This window comes from Andrographis paniculata, unplaced genomic scaffold (genome assembly GCF_009805555.1).
Source record: "Andrographis paniculata isolate CXL003 unplaced genomic scaffold, ASM980555v1 Contig15END, whole genome shotgun sequence".
Taxonomy (NCBI): Eukaryota; Viridiplantae; Streptophyta; class Magnoliopsida; order Lamiales; family Acanthaceae; genus Andrographis; species Andrographis paniculata.
Window position 1 is genome coordinate 2929735 of NW_026137435.1, and position 13494 is coordinate 2943228.

A 13494-nucleotide genomic window follows, 5' to 3' on the forward strand; every position below is an offset into this window, starting at 1 on the left:
CCTATGCTTGAGATAAATATATATAATATATCTATATATCAAAGATGGACCTTGGGTGACATGGATAGGATCAAATCTATGACATCTAATCTCAAATCAAGAGAAGAATCAACTACAAAATCGAATAAACGAACCGGCGGATAATTTAGAATCAATCGACGAATACTCCTCTAGAGCAAACACCTTCATGAATCCACACGAACTGTTTGAGGCTTGTGAATGCTTTTTCCATCTCTCACGTAAGCTGCATTCCGAAGGCTAAAAAATTAACCCTCTCGGTTGATTGGAATCACTCCAATGGATGGGTGGAATCTCTCCGAAAAGAAGGAAACTTCTTCAAAGTGGTAGTTACTTTTTCTGAAATATATAAAATGAATGTTTTACAAGTAGAATATAAGGAAATATATGCTAAGAAGGCCTAATCTAATCTGGGCCATACATCTAATCTAAAAATCAACGGCTCACAACCTCTAAACAAAGTAATGTATTTGATCGGGTACGGGTCGTAATCGGTCCGCCGATATTCGGGTTCGGGTCACCCGATACCATGTCATCCTCTCCCGCTTCGGCTGCCTTGTCCTCAAGGCTAGGCTCCACCATAGTAGAAATATCATCGGCATGATCAAATAGACTTAAGTCGGCAACATTGAAGGTCGCGTTCACGCCAAACTCTTCCGGAAGTGCAATGCGGCATTGTCGTTAATGCGCTCCAATACACGATATGGTCCAGCTCCATGAGGGGAAAGTTTCCCACGCCTCAGCCCCGGGAAACGTTCTTTACGATAGTGCACTCACACCCAATCGCCGGGTTCAAATATCACACGCTTACTTCCTCGATTAGCATATCGTGCATATGTCGCGGCCGCCTTGTCAATATTCTCCCGTACTTTGGCATGCAGCTCCTTAATTGATGTAGCACGATCCCTGCCACTAAAATTCAAATGCTCACTACTAGGTAGTGGTAGTAAATCCGTAGGAGTTAAGGGGTTAAAACCATAAACAGCTTCAAATGGAGACAAATGAATAGTAGAGCTAATATGTCTATTATAAGAAAATTCAACATGGCGAATGCATTCATCCCACGTCCGCCCACTATCATTTACCTAGCACGTAACAAATTACCTAACGTGCGATTCACAGCTTCCATTTGGCCATCCGTTTGGGGGTGACATGTGGTAGAGAAAAGTAAGCGCGTCCCAATTTCATGCCAAAGACTCTTCCAAAAATAGGATAAAAACTTCACATCCCGATCCGAAAGAATGGTTTTTGGAACCCCATGCAATCTCACAATCTCCCGGAAGAACAACTTCGCCACATGACTCGCATCCGTTGTCTTCGCATAAGGTATAAAGTGCGCCATTTTGGAAAACCTGTCAACCACTACAAAAATTTAATCTTTAGCACGTGGTGTCCGAGGTAAACCAAGAACAAAATCCATAGAAATGTCCAAACAAGGTCCCTCCGGAATGGGAAGAGGAGTATACGTACCATGTGGCTTCAAAGTACTCTTTGCCACTCTACAAGCAAGACACTTATCCAAAAAAGAATCTATGTGGCCAATAAAAATGAACACTAAGAACATCAAAAGTAGCATGTCTTCCAAAATGTCCAAGCATATAACTACCATGACTTTCCTCAATCAAAACATCCTTAATACTACATATGGAAATGCAAAACTTATCGCCACGAAACAAATAGTCATCATGCATATAATAATCATCAAAACCATGCTTTTCACATCTCCTAAATATATCACCAAAATTTACATCATGCTCATAAAACTCACGGATATGGGCAAATCCAACCAAATGTGCACGAGTATGATTAAGTAAAACATACCTCTGAGAGAGTGCATCAACAACTACGTTCTCCTTCCCTTGTTTATACTTAATAACATACGGAAATTGTTCAATAAAGCTTACCCATCAAGCATGACGCTTACTGAGTTGTTGCTGCCCACGCAAATGCTTAAGGGTCTCATGATCCGTGTGAATTACAAACTCCTTTGGCAACAAGTCTACAAAAGGAGGATACAAGTGAGCAAATGAATATAAATCTATCACAAGTATATCTTTTAGTAAAAGAATATAAAAGTAACTTCCCTCATCTTGGTTACTGTTTTGGCGAATTTCCTTGTTGAACTCTTTGAGACTAAACAATATTTTGCCATCGTCTCCCCCCGAAGATTTCGCTGAAACTGTAGCACCACATCACGCATAGATCTACGCAAGTATTCAACATCACGACGTACGGCCTCGGGTGGTAGGGAAGAAATGCTCAGCTTCTTACCATCCTTAGAAAAGGATATTTGATTTTTATACCCATTGTACAAGACACGCTGATCAAATTGCCAAGGACGTCCCAAGAGAAGATGACATGCGGTCATGGGACACACGTCACAAAACACATCATTACTGAATCCACCAATGGAAAACGTCACTCTTGCTTGCTTATCCACACGGACAGCTCATTCGTCACTCATCCAATGTAAACTATATGGCTTCGGATGAGGAGTAGTATTTAAACACAACTTCTCTACCATATAGGAACTAACAACATTAGTGCAGCTGCCCGAATCAACTATCATGGATATGGTACGCCCTGCTACCTTGCAATGACAATGGAACAAATTTTTTCGTTGTTCGTCTTCCCTACGGTTTGCATATTCACGTGGTAGAGATGTCAAGGTTCGCATCACCACTAAACTTAAATGATCCTCATCACAAACTTCCTCAACAACATCATCATTATCTTCAGCAACTACTACGTCATCACCATCTCCATCATCTACATAACCCCATTCGCCATTCTCTAAAATCATAACAGTCCGCTTATTGGGACATTGGCCTGCATAGTGCTCTTGCCCATGGCACTTGTAACACCTCACAATCTTCTATTTCCTATGGCCCATTCTTCTTTCCCTTGAACATTACAGCAGCATCATCCTTTTTGTCTACTATTTTCGCCTTGTTTTTATCCATATTTTTATCAAAAGGCTTTGTGGAAACTACTCCCTTAGAACCGGTGGAAGAGACGAATGAAGTTACAGAGCTGGTTGGAAACTTCATTTGATAGGAATGCCCGGTTGATGTTGGTCTCTTGAACTGCTCATCCCGTTTGATTGCCAAATCCACAGCTTCCTGAAAAGAATGAAAACGATGCAGCTCAACCGTATCGGCCATCTCACGCCTCAAATCCTTAATGAATCGAGCCTCTATCAAGGATTCACTCTCATCAATGTCCAACCTCATCATCAAAATTTCCAGCTCCTTAAAATACTCTTCTACCGACTTTGAATCTTGCACCAAGGATTGCAACTTAATATTCATATCCCGCTCATAACTATCCGGCACAAAGCGTCTCTTCATGATCTCCTTCAGTCGCGTCCAAGTATCAATTGGATTTCTTCGATGTCGCTCCCTATAACGTCTCTCCTTCTCCCACCAAGTCAAGGCATAATCTCTGAACTCATAGATTGCCATGCGAAATTTCTTGCCTTCCGAATAATTGTGACAGTCGAACGCCATATCCACTTGGTTACCCAATCAAGGAACTCCTCTGCCCCGCCTAATCCTCCGAAAGTGGACAGGGTAATCTTAATGGTGGAGAGATCGTCATCCAACCCATTGCGTCGATGATGAGTTCGATCATTTAACAAGTAATTCGAACTATTACTATGGTGTGAGACCGACCTCATCGAAGGGTTCAAATCTCAGTGATGTGAATATTCAGCCGTGGCTTGTTTTTCCCGAATAGCAGCAGCTACTCCAGAAGGGATCCCTGTTCGAGCATTCTCCAAAGATGACAGTCTATGATTGATATCATCCAACTTTTTATTCATGGTATACTCTACATGATCCCAAGTCGCTTTTTGTTGCATGGACAATGTTCTCCATATTAGCTTCCAACTGTTGCATATTAGACTCCAATAGTTCCTTTATTTGTTCAAAAGAAGCTATCCTGCACTCAAAAGACAAACTATATATGTATATTGAAATGTTAGTATCCTTACTCTCCCTCACAACACTCAGAAGGAAAAATAAGAAACAACCACGATCATGAAAGGGAAGAAACGAGTGCAATTACCTCAAAACAGAATGTAGGAATCCTTCAAATGCAATACTCAAGAGAATCATGAAATACATACGCATCAACTAGGGGAACAAAACTAGAAGATTCGACCCCAAACTATAAGCGCAGAATGTCAAATAAAGGTCGAAATAAAAAACCTAACGCACCAGGTGAATAAGAATCATCAACAACCTCTCAACACACTCAAGAGACACCCAGTGAAACAACTCCCACAACACGGACTAAGAACCCTCAAAATACAACATGATTACTACAAGAATATTAATCGATGCACTGTAATAGAATATTAAGGTGTGCTGCTCAATATATATATATTTTTTTTTTGTTTCTGTTTTCTTTTTTATATATATTTTATGCTCTAGGCTTTTACTTGATGTTTAGAGCATGCCTTTTTCAAAATTGAATTGCCATCTTGGCTCTTTCAATGCAATTTTGCCACACCTTTTAACAAAAGAGAGGACAGTGCATAACAGTCAACTTCAAACGCAATTTTAGAGGGCTATTCACGTCCAAATGTCATGATTCCAAAAATTAAAATAAAATTCAAGGAGTTATCTAACAGCACAATCAAGAATCACTCAGAAATTCCAGCCAATCAAGATCCGTTAATAAAACAAACCGACTGCTCAAAACAGAAAACATAAAGTTCAACCCCAAAACTTTGTACTGACCGATCTCTGTATTCCAGGAATTTTTTTGACGATTTTGAGATCGAAGTGCTGAAAAGAAGTGCTCATTGTATAGAAAATTCGATGCCAATTCAGAAACCTCCTTACAATCTAGAATCGGAGTTCGTATGCAAAAGTTAAGGCAAAACTACGATCTACCAACAAAACACACAAATTTCACTCGATTCACCTCCAAATCACTCAATTCCTTGATCAACTTGATGCGATTAGACTCTAAGTCAACTATATTGATTAATCAAGGCCTAAGAACACTTAGAAAACTACGAACAAGGCTTGCTAGTACCGGCCAAAAATTACTATTAATTGTGTTTTTGAGATCAAATTCAAGAACACTACTCACATTTGACAACTAGCAATGGATTGGAAATATCATTCATTTCCAACAATTATCAACTATTTCCAATAAAAAAAAATTCAACAAATCTTTCATCACGGACTGGAATTTATAGATTTCCAAACAAAATATGATATCAAAAACAGATTGGATAAAAAAAAAAAAACGGATTGGATCAAAAATGATTGGATAAAAAAGGCATTGAGACATATGATCGAACACATTGAGATCAACTCGAAGCAAGTATGATAACCGCTCTGATGCCAAATTTTTATGACATGGATAGGATCAAATCATGACATCTAATCCCAAATCAAGAGAAGAATCAACTACGAAATCGAATAAACGAACCGGCGGATAATTTGGAATCAATCGACGAATACTCCTCTCGAGCAAACACCTTCATGAATCCACACAAATTGTTTGAGTCTTGTGAATGCTTTTCACATCTCTCACATAAGCTGCATTCCGAAGGCTAAAAAATTAACCCTCTCGGTTGATTGGAATCACTCCAATAGATGGGTAGAATCTCTCCGAAAAGAAAGAAACTTCTTCAAAGTGGTAGTTACTTTTTCTTAAATGCATGGAATGAATGTTTTACAAGTAGAATATAAGGAATATATGCTAAGAAGACCTATCTAATCTGGGCCATACATTAATCTAAAAATCAATGGCTCACAACCTCTAAACAAAGTAATGTCTTTGATCGGGTACGGGTCGCGATAGGTCCGCCGATATTCGGGTTCGGGTCACCGGATACCATGTCATTGGGCCCACTACAAAAAAAGTTACAAATTACTACGGAAAAATTCCGTCACAACTGACAAAATTTCTGTCACAACTTTCAATAACAACGGAATTTGCGACCAAGTGGAAGGTGTAGTAAATATTATTGTAGTAACCCAATGTGACAATTAAAATTTTCCGTTGCAGAGAATTGCAATAGAATTAGTGACAGTCATTTCTATTACAATTTTTTGTTACGGAATTAGACTACAAAAATATATTGTTATTATAGTGCAATGTAATGGAAAAGATCTATGGCTAATTATGTTGCAAATTTTTGCAACTCATTTTAAAAAAGAATATATATGTTGCAAGATTCGTCGCAAATAGAATAGCAAATTGCGAGAGAATATAACTATTGCTAATTCCGTCGCAATTTTTACAATTTCTTTTGCTCATTTCTTGTCAAATTTTTTTTTTTCAATATCTATCTCAAAAATATTAATTCAATCCTCCATAATCAATAAATTTAATGATTCAATTAATATATCTTCTCAAAGATACAAGAACTAGTTGAAATCATATTAAATTTTCAAATTTAAACACTATCAATAGACCAAAAACACAATGTATTTAGTATGATAAGATAAGATAATAGCAACATCAACACTATACGATAAATTCTGAACTGCAAAACATACAAGTAATAATTAGAGATACCTGGAACTCGGCCTCTGGTCCTCAACTAATGTTGGAAGCTGAGAAAGGCATATTTCAGCTGCCATGTCCCATGCATCCCTGCAAATCACAAGGATATAAGACAGATAAATACCAATTAATGAAGAACACATGTCTTAGATTTACATTTGACAGAGAAGCACAAATATTTACCACATATGGTGCTAATGGGTTGGTGGTAACATTGGATGTGAAACTGGCGAACAATTTGCAGACCGCATTATCCTTTCAGCAAGCAAAAAATTTCAAAACAGGCTGGCAACCAAAAGATCTTGCCTGAACAATCTCTGGAATAAATCCGTAGCATTCAAAGTCTCCTTCAATTAGATTAAGAACAAAATATGATAGCTAAGATTAGAATAAAACATAGACCAAATGACATTAGGTCTTTGTTACCATGAGGAAGTACATTCCATGCAATAGTATCAGTCACAGCTGTGAATATCCAGTTCAACTCCCCAAGAAGGGTCTTCCTGTCTGTTTGGCGGCCAGGAATTCTATCAATCAGAGAATAATCAATTGATTCATGAAGAAGTGACCGAGAACAGAACCTGAAATAAAATGAACCATATAATTATTAGCAATAACTTTTAAGAGGGGAATGGAACAAGATGGCAAAACCGAAAAAATAAAAAACAAAGATAATTGCCAACCAAGTCAAGCATAACATTCATTCCCAACAAATACCTTTAGTTGCATTCACAAGATAGATGACAAAAAAGGAAGATATCATACATTCAAAAGAGATAAAATTCATGAAGCAGCACACAACCCATCACATGAGAAACCTCTGATAGTGAGAGCCTGTAATTGGGTTAAAACCATACAGGAAACAGAAAAGATACAAAACAAAAACAAATAAACTAGCTGAACAGGCAATTGGTCATCAAATCGCATGATAAAAAAATAGCTTATCAAGCGAAGACAATTACATATCAGAATAATTAACACGTTTAGATATTCAGGATTCAGACTCCTAATAAAGGCTTGTAGCCTAGTTCGTTTCAATGACCAATAACTATATATAAAATAAAATAGAAAAAATCCACGTAGGATTATATCAACAAGTGATTTCATTCTTTTTCAATCATTCAATTTAATATAGCTCTTAGAGAATATGTTGTGCAATTGTATCCTGTTCGAGCCACCTACAGGACATTCTGAGAGAGAGAGAAGAGATAGACTATTCTTCATTTCACCAACACAAACAACAGACACTAACCAACTGGTGATAGCTACATAGTAATGGAACATAAACCAAAAACATGATGTAAATGGCAATTCAAATTACGAATAAAATTGAGTTGTCAATCACCATCTTAGTGCCATTTTTATGGGTGTTGTAAGGAAGGAAGTAAATACATCAGCAGGAAACTCAGCACTTTGTGGTAGCGTCTCATGAGCTTCACGGGTTGCTAGCAAAATACAGTCCCTCATGGAAGATCCAGAACTTGAGGTACTATTTTCCTGGAGCTGTGTTGTTAAAATATAGAGAACAAAGAAAAAAAGGTTAAAACCAACTCACAAGCTCGAATGAAGCTTTCTTGGTAGGAAAACTGTACCTCAATGAAGGCATTCACAATAAATCCAGCAGCAGAGCAATCAAAAACATATATTGAGGGGGTCTTCAACCAGGAATCGAGATCAATGATTTGTAGCGGGATGTACTGTGTATAGCTCTACAGAAACAACTAAATTACAAAATGAAGTCATGGGTAATTCAGACAATATGGAGTTACTTTTTCCCTCATTGATCTGACACATTCAAAGAGAAACTAAAATTTGTTAATAAATAATGAGCAGTGGCAAGGACCTGCTCACACTATGAACACTCATAACATAAAATAAATTCATTGAAACTTACTTAGAAACACAACAAGTAAATAATAACATTAAAGATTAAAAAGCCGAGGGGTTTGTTTAATCTATGGCAACAAGAAAAAAGAGGGAACTAATACAACCAAACAATGTAACTGGTTTTTCACAACATAACTACCCGCCTAGCTAGCAAGCTGTCAAGAGGGAGTTGCAGCTGAAGGAATGAATGAGTATATGCTCCCCCACTGCAACCTCATCCTCCTTCTCATTATGATACATACATACATACAACATACATACCAGAAAGAATACTATCCGCCCAGGAACGTACCTACTAATGTTGTTCACCTGTTTTAGAAAATGACATTTCATTTATCAGATAACCATTCCATATTCATTCTGAAAAGTTTTAACAGTGATCCACCCAGGAAAGATTTAACAGAAGCAGTGTTTGATAGTCAGCAGTTGGAATTACATTCAACTTTGTACTCAAGAATCTCGTCACGTCACCACTCAAATTAAATACAGCCATTCCCCTGTCCCCCCTTAAGGCACCCCCGGTAAGTTGCCGGTTCAGACTCTCCTCCATAACGCAAGGGACATTACTACACTTTGGTTTCAACAAAAACTTAAAATCCAATATCTCTGTTTCGGAAAATGAATGAAGTAGACAGCAAACAAACGGATCAATCATTAGCTTACACATTTCAGAACCACAAATTTACAAATACAATCTTAGTAAATCACTCGAAAAAGTGGCACAATCATGGTATATGACCCATTTAGCACTCCTTTCAATCTATGTTGTTTCCAATAAACGATAAAGCGTTTTTAGTGGCACAAACATAATATTGTTTGAGAAGATGATAGCACTGAACCTTACCTTAAAATGGAGATGAAGTAAACTAAAACCAGAGATGTTTACCATGGTTAGAAGATACAACAAAGCTTAACTCCCACATAGATGTCGACTCACGTTCCATCGGAAGCTGAACAACAATGACAGAGATTAATCAACGAGCGGAATCATTAGTTTTCAAAAACAAAATTATTCATATACATACATACATACATACATACGCCATGGAATGTACCGCAATTGAATTAGGAAAAGTGAGAAGGAAAGAGAAAAAAACAGAAAAACTTGAATGGAATCGGCGAGAAGCAGTAGGAGAAGATGGAGCAGATAAGCGAACAAGCATACCGCCTTGGAAGCGTCCCACTAATGTTGTTCACCTTTTTTAGAAAATGACATTTCATTTATCAGATAACCATTCCATATTCAGAGACGTGTTAATGTAAAGTATGGAGTGCATTTAGAGAAGAATTTAGATCGGTAACATAAACCACATTTACAACTACGGCTAGTATTCGATACATCCAAATGCTAGGAATATAAATCAACATTTTCAGACCTGGTTATAGATCTAGTCGAAACTCAAAATATTCCAAAAAATAACCTTTTGTAACAATTAAGAAAATTTTATTGCTCTACTATGTAACAATGTATTGTGTAGATATTTGTTATGAAAGATATATGCACCGTGTTCTTTCCCTGCCCCGAAACAGCATATGATATGCTTGATCTATAATCATGACCAAATTAAGGTAACCATAAGTATGGTACAAATTTTTCGAGGACAATAGAGTTCGAGGTTTACCTTGAGGGTCGTAAGATTTGCTGAAATCTGACCAAAAGCCTAATTGTTTTCTTCCAAAAGATTTCTTGTTGCGCCGCTGAATGCTGAAACAGATACATGGAATCATTTCAACTAGAAAAACTACATAAGCAGAGCAGAGGGCTGAGATCCACAACCATAAGTAAAGAGGTGAGTTTGTTAATAATAGACTGTATCGAACACCAGAGAAGGATCGACGCTCACATTCTCTCCTCTGTCCCCAAACTCATCCAGATAGTACAGCAGCTGCCTTTTCGTGATGTATTTCACTTCGGCTTCCGTCAGCGGTCTGCCATTGCCCCGATTCGGAACTGCGTAACATCAGCCGAGCGCAGAACCAGCAAAAACAAAGCGAACACCAACAAAACGCTCATCGAGCACTGCCAAAAAACGCAGGTAAACGACTCCTCTGCTTCATTTCACAGCAGACATTTATCTCCAGCCCTATCCGCCTTCGCACCTGAAAAAAACACACAAAAAATATACTCCGACGCAGAATGCGACCGCCAAACAGCAGAGATCTGGGAACAAATTGCGGAGGCGTTGAAGGCGGTAGTAGTAGTAGCAGTAGGTGCGTTCAGATTTGGGTGGCTGTGGTGGTAATGGCGGTGGTGGTGCCTTTAGGGATTGTGTGAATGGCAATCGCAAATGGCGTAATGATGAGAGGGAAAAAAAATTTAAACATTAAAATTATTTAATAAATAAATAAAATTAATTATTAAAAATAAAAATTTTAAAAATTAAATTAAAAATTTAAAAAATAATAATTATTAAATTATTTATAAAATTAATTTTTTTTGTTTGAATTCTGTAATAAATTTAATTTTTTATTATTTATGTCGCAATTTTGCAACGGAATATTATATTCGTTGCATAATTTTTGGAAAATATGCAACAGATTTAATCTATGATTATTTCCATCGTAATTTTGCAACGAAATATTTTATTCGTTGCATAATTTTTGGGAAATTTGCAACAAATTTAATATGTTGCTATTTCCGTTGCAATTTTGCAACGGAATATTATATTCCTTGTGTAATTTCAAAAATATTTGTAACAAATCTATTCTACTGCAGTATTCCCTCACAACATATCGCAATTGAGACTATTTATTTGTTGCCTAGTAAGTTCCGTTGCAATTTTGCAATAGATTGTATTCCGTAGCAATATTCCATTGCAATTTTCAATTTTTTTTGTAGTGGCCTTGGGGCCGAGGGGCTCGTGGTCTACGTGGGCCAAACACAATAAATTAAATTAAATTTTACAATTTCGAATTTAATTTTGAATTTGAATGATAATTAACTAATTCATGTCAATTATTGAATAAATGGAGCTTGTTGTGAAGTTGTTAAACACGTGCATTACTGGCGTGTAACACCCTTCCTCCTCGCAATGGAAAATCATACCATCCATAAAATTCTACATTAATTTTATAAAAAACCGACCTTTTTTTTTTAAGCCAAAACAATCTCTCTTAAAAAAATTTCTCTCGTAGGGTTTCAAGAAACCAAAAAAAAAAAAAAAAAATTCTCTGCAATCAAATATCCTCCGGAAAATCTCTATATTTCTTAATTCGGTTCGCGAAATATGCAATTCCATTCAATTCGTTCTATCCTGGGAGGCGATCGGTGACAGTCGAATTCGCTTCAAGGTAATCGCGTCTACGCGATTCAATTTGTCTTAATATTCGATTTCGGTATTATTTGATCTATAATTTCTAACTTTGTCATATCTCGGATTCACCATATACATTTAACATTCTTTCCAACAGAATCAATGACTGATATCGATGAAGGTGAGCAAAATCACTTATCCATTATTCCAACCCTAATCAGTCGCTCAACAAACAATGAAGACATCAAAGAGATTGCAATTTCGGATGATCAGCGCACTCGCCAATATCAGACGCAGTGGAAATCGCTCAATCGCGTAAGTTATTGCTCAACAATTGATTTGAAATAGTGATCCCCTTCTATGATCTATTTGATTGAATTTACTATATTTTCTTATTGGATTGGAATTTCGTAAATATATATTAGCATTCGTAATTCCATTAAAACATTGAAATTATTTTTTAAAATAATAATGCAGTATACCGTTCAAGTGACATCAATATAAAGAAAACAACATCTCCTTGTTAATTATCAGCATGATATGTTATTGTATTAGACACGAAGATCAACATGTTGCTATTTATCTAAAAGCATTTTGCGATATGGTAGTCAACATTTTGACTTACATAATTTAGCATTCAATATGTGCAGAGTCCATAGATTGACATGCAATAAAATTTACAAAATCGGATTATGCATACAATTTTTATTGTGAGTATGCACTATAACAAACATCCCAATCCATAGTATACCATCTATTCCCATTAGATAAATGAAAGGACTAGATTGAATATACCAATAACTCAGTAATTGCATAATAGGAGCCACATGAATTAGACAGTGGTTTAATATGGAATAATCCTTTGAAAGGACTAGATTGAATATACCAATAACTCAATAATTGCATAATATGAGCCACATGAATTAGACATTGCTTTAATATGGAATAATCCTTTGAAAGGACTAGATTGAATATACCTCATAATTGACTCACCATAAGGGTGTTGTAAAGATTTGTTCAGGTATCCGACTTTCTTGAGAACACATGGTAGTTGAACAATAGGATCCTTCGAATCAGAAGCCTTCGGCATTGTTGATGGGTTTCGACGAGTTAGGTTTAATCGAACTAGGGCTTTGCGAGAAACAACAATTGAACTCAAAATAGAACTTATCCACAAACTACAACAATGGAAAATACATAACATAAAATAGATAACATGGAAGAAGATAACATTAATTCTAAACTGCACAATGGAAAATACAAAACTTACCGAAATCGCCTCAACGAATGCGCTCGTTGTCGTCGATTTGAAGGACAGTACAAAGAATTGAAGATGTTGAAGAAAACGAATTGGAGACGAAGCGGAGGGGAAAGGGCTTTGTTGAAGAAGACAATTTGAAGAGGGAAGGGAGACCAAGCGCAAGGGAAGGGTTTCTTGAATGAACGATTTGAAGATGAATGAGGGAAGATTAATGAACGAACCTTCCTATACCCCAGTAAATTTTAGAATGAAAATTACTATATTATCCCTGCGCAATCTAAATCGTTCATTATAATCTAATTATAATGAACGGCTCGTATTGTATCAGTATGATGTTCACCTCCCACTATGATAATTTTGACTATTTAAAAATATTTTAATTATATTATATCCATTTTTTTTTTCAAAAGTTATTTTTATAAAAATTTGTGCAAAACATAGAATCAAATTGTTTTACATACAAAATAAATACAATAAATCATATAATAATAATAATAATAATAATAATAATAATAATAAGATATTAGTGAATCATGGGAAATG

General features: G+C 36.4%; 1 long non-coding RNA gene across 10 annotated transcripts; it reads right to left on the reverse strand.

The window, feature by feature from the left end:
- Positions 1-210: 210 nt before the first annotated feature.
- Positions 211-10719, reverse strand: LOC127261995 (uncharacterized). Of its 10 annotated transcripts, none has more exons than XR_007841041.1 (10): positions 10281-10719; positions 10059-10141; positions 9602-9633; positions 8142-9386; positions 7895-8052; positions 6976-7130; positions 6733-6866; positions 6562-6639; positions 5798-5891; positions 211-468 (listed from the first exon to the last, which is right to left on the reverse strand). It is a non-coding gene; the product is annotated as an uncharacterized LOC127261995 (long non-coding RNA). The 10 variants fall into 10 exon arrangements; XR_007841042.1 differs by lacking the exon at positions 211-468 and adding an exon at positions 5298-5576; XR_007841048.1 differs by lacking the exon at positions 211-468 and having other exon boundaries at positions 5583-5891; positions 8142-8258; positions 9323-9386.
- Positions 10720-13494: the final 2775 nt, after the last annotated feature.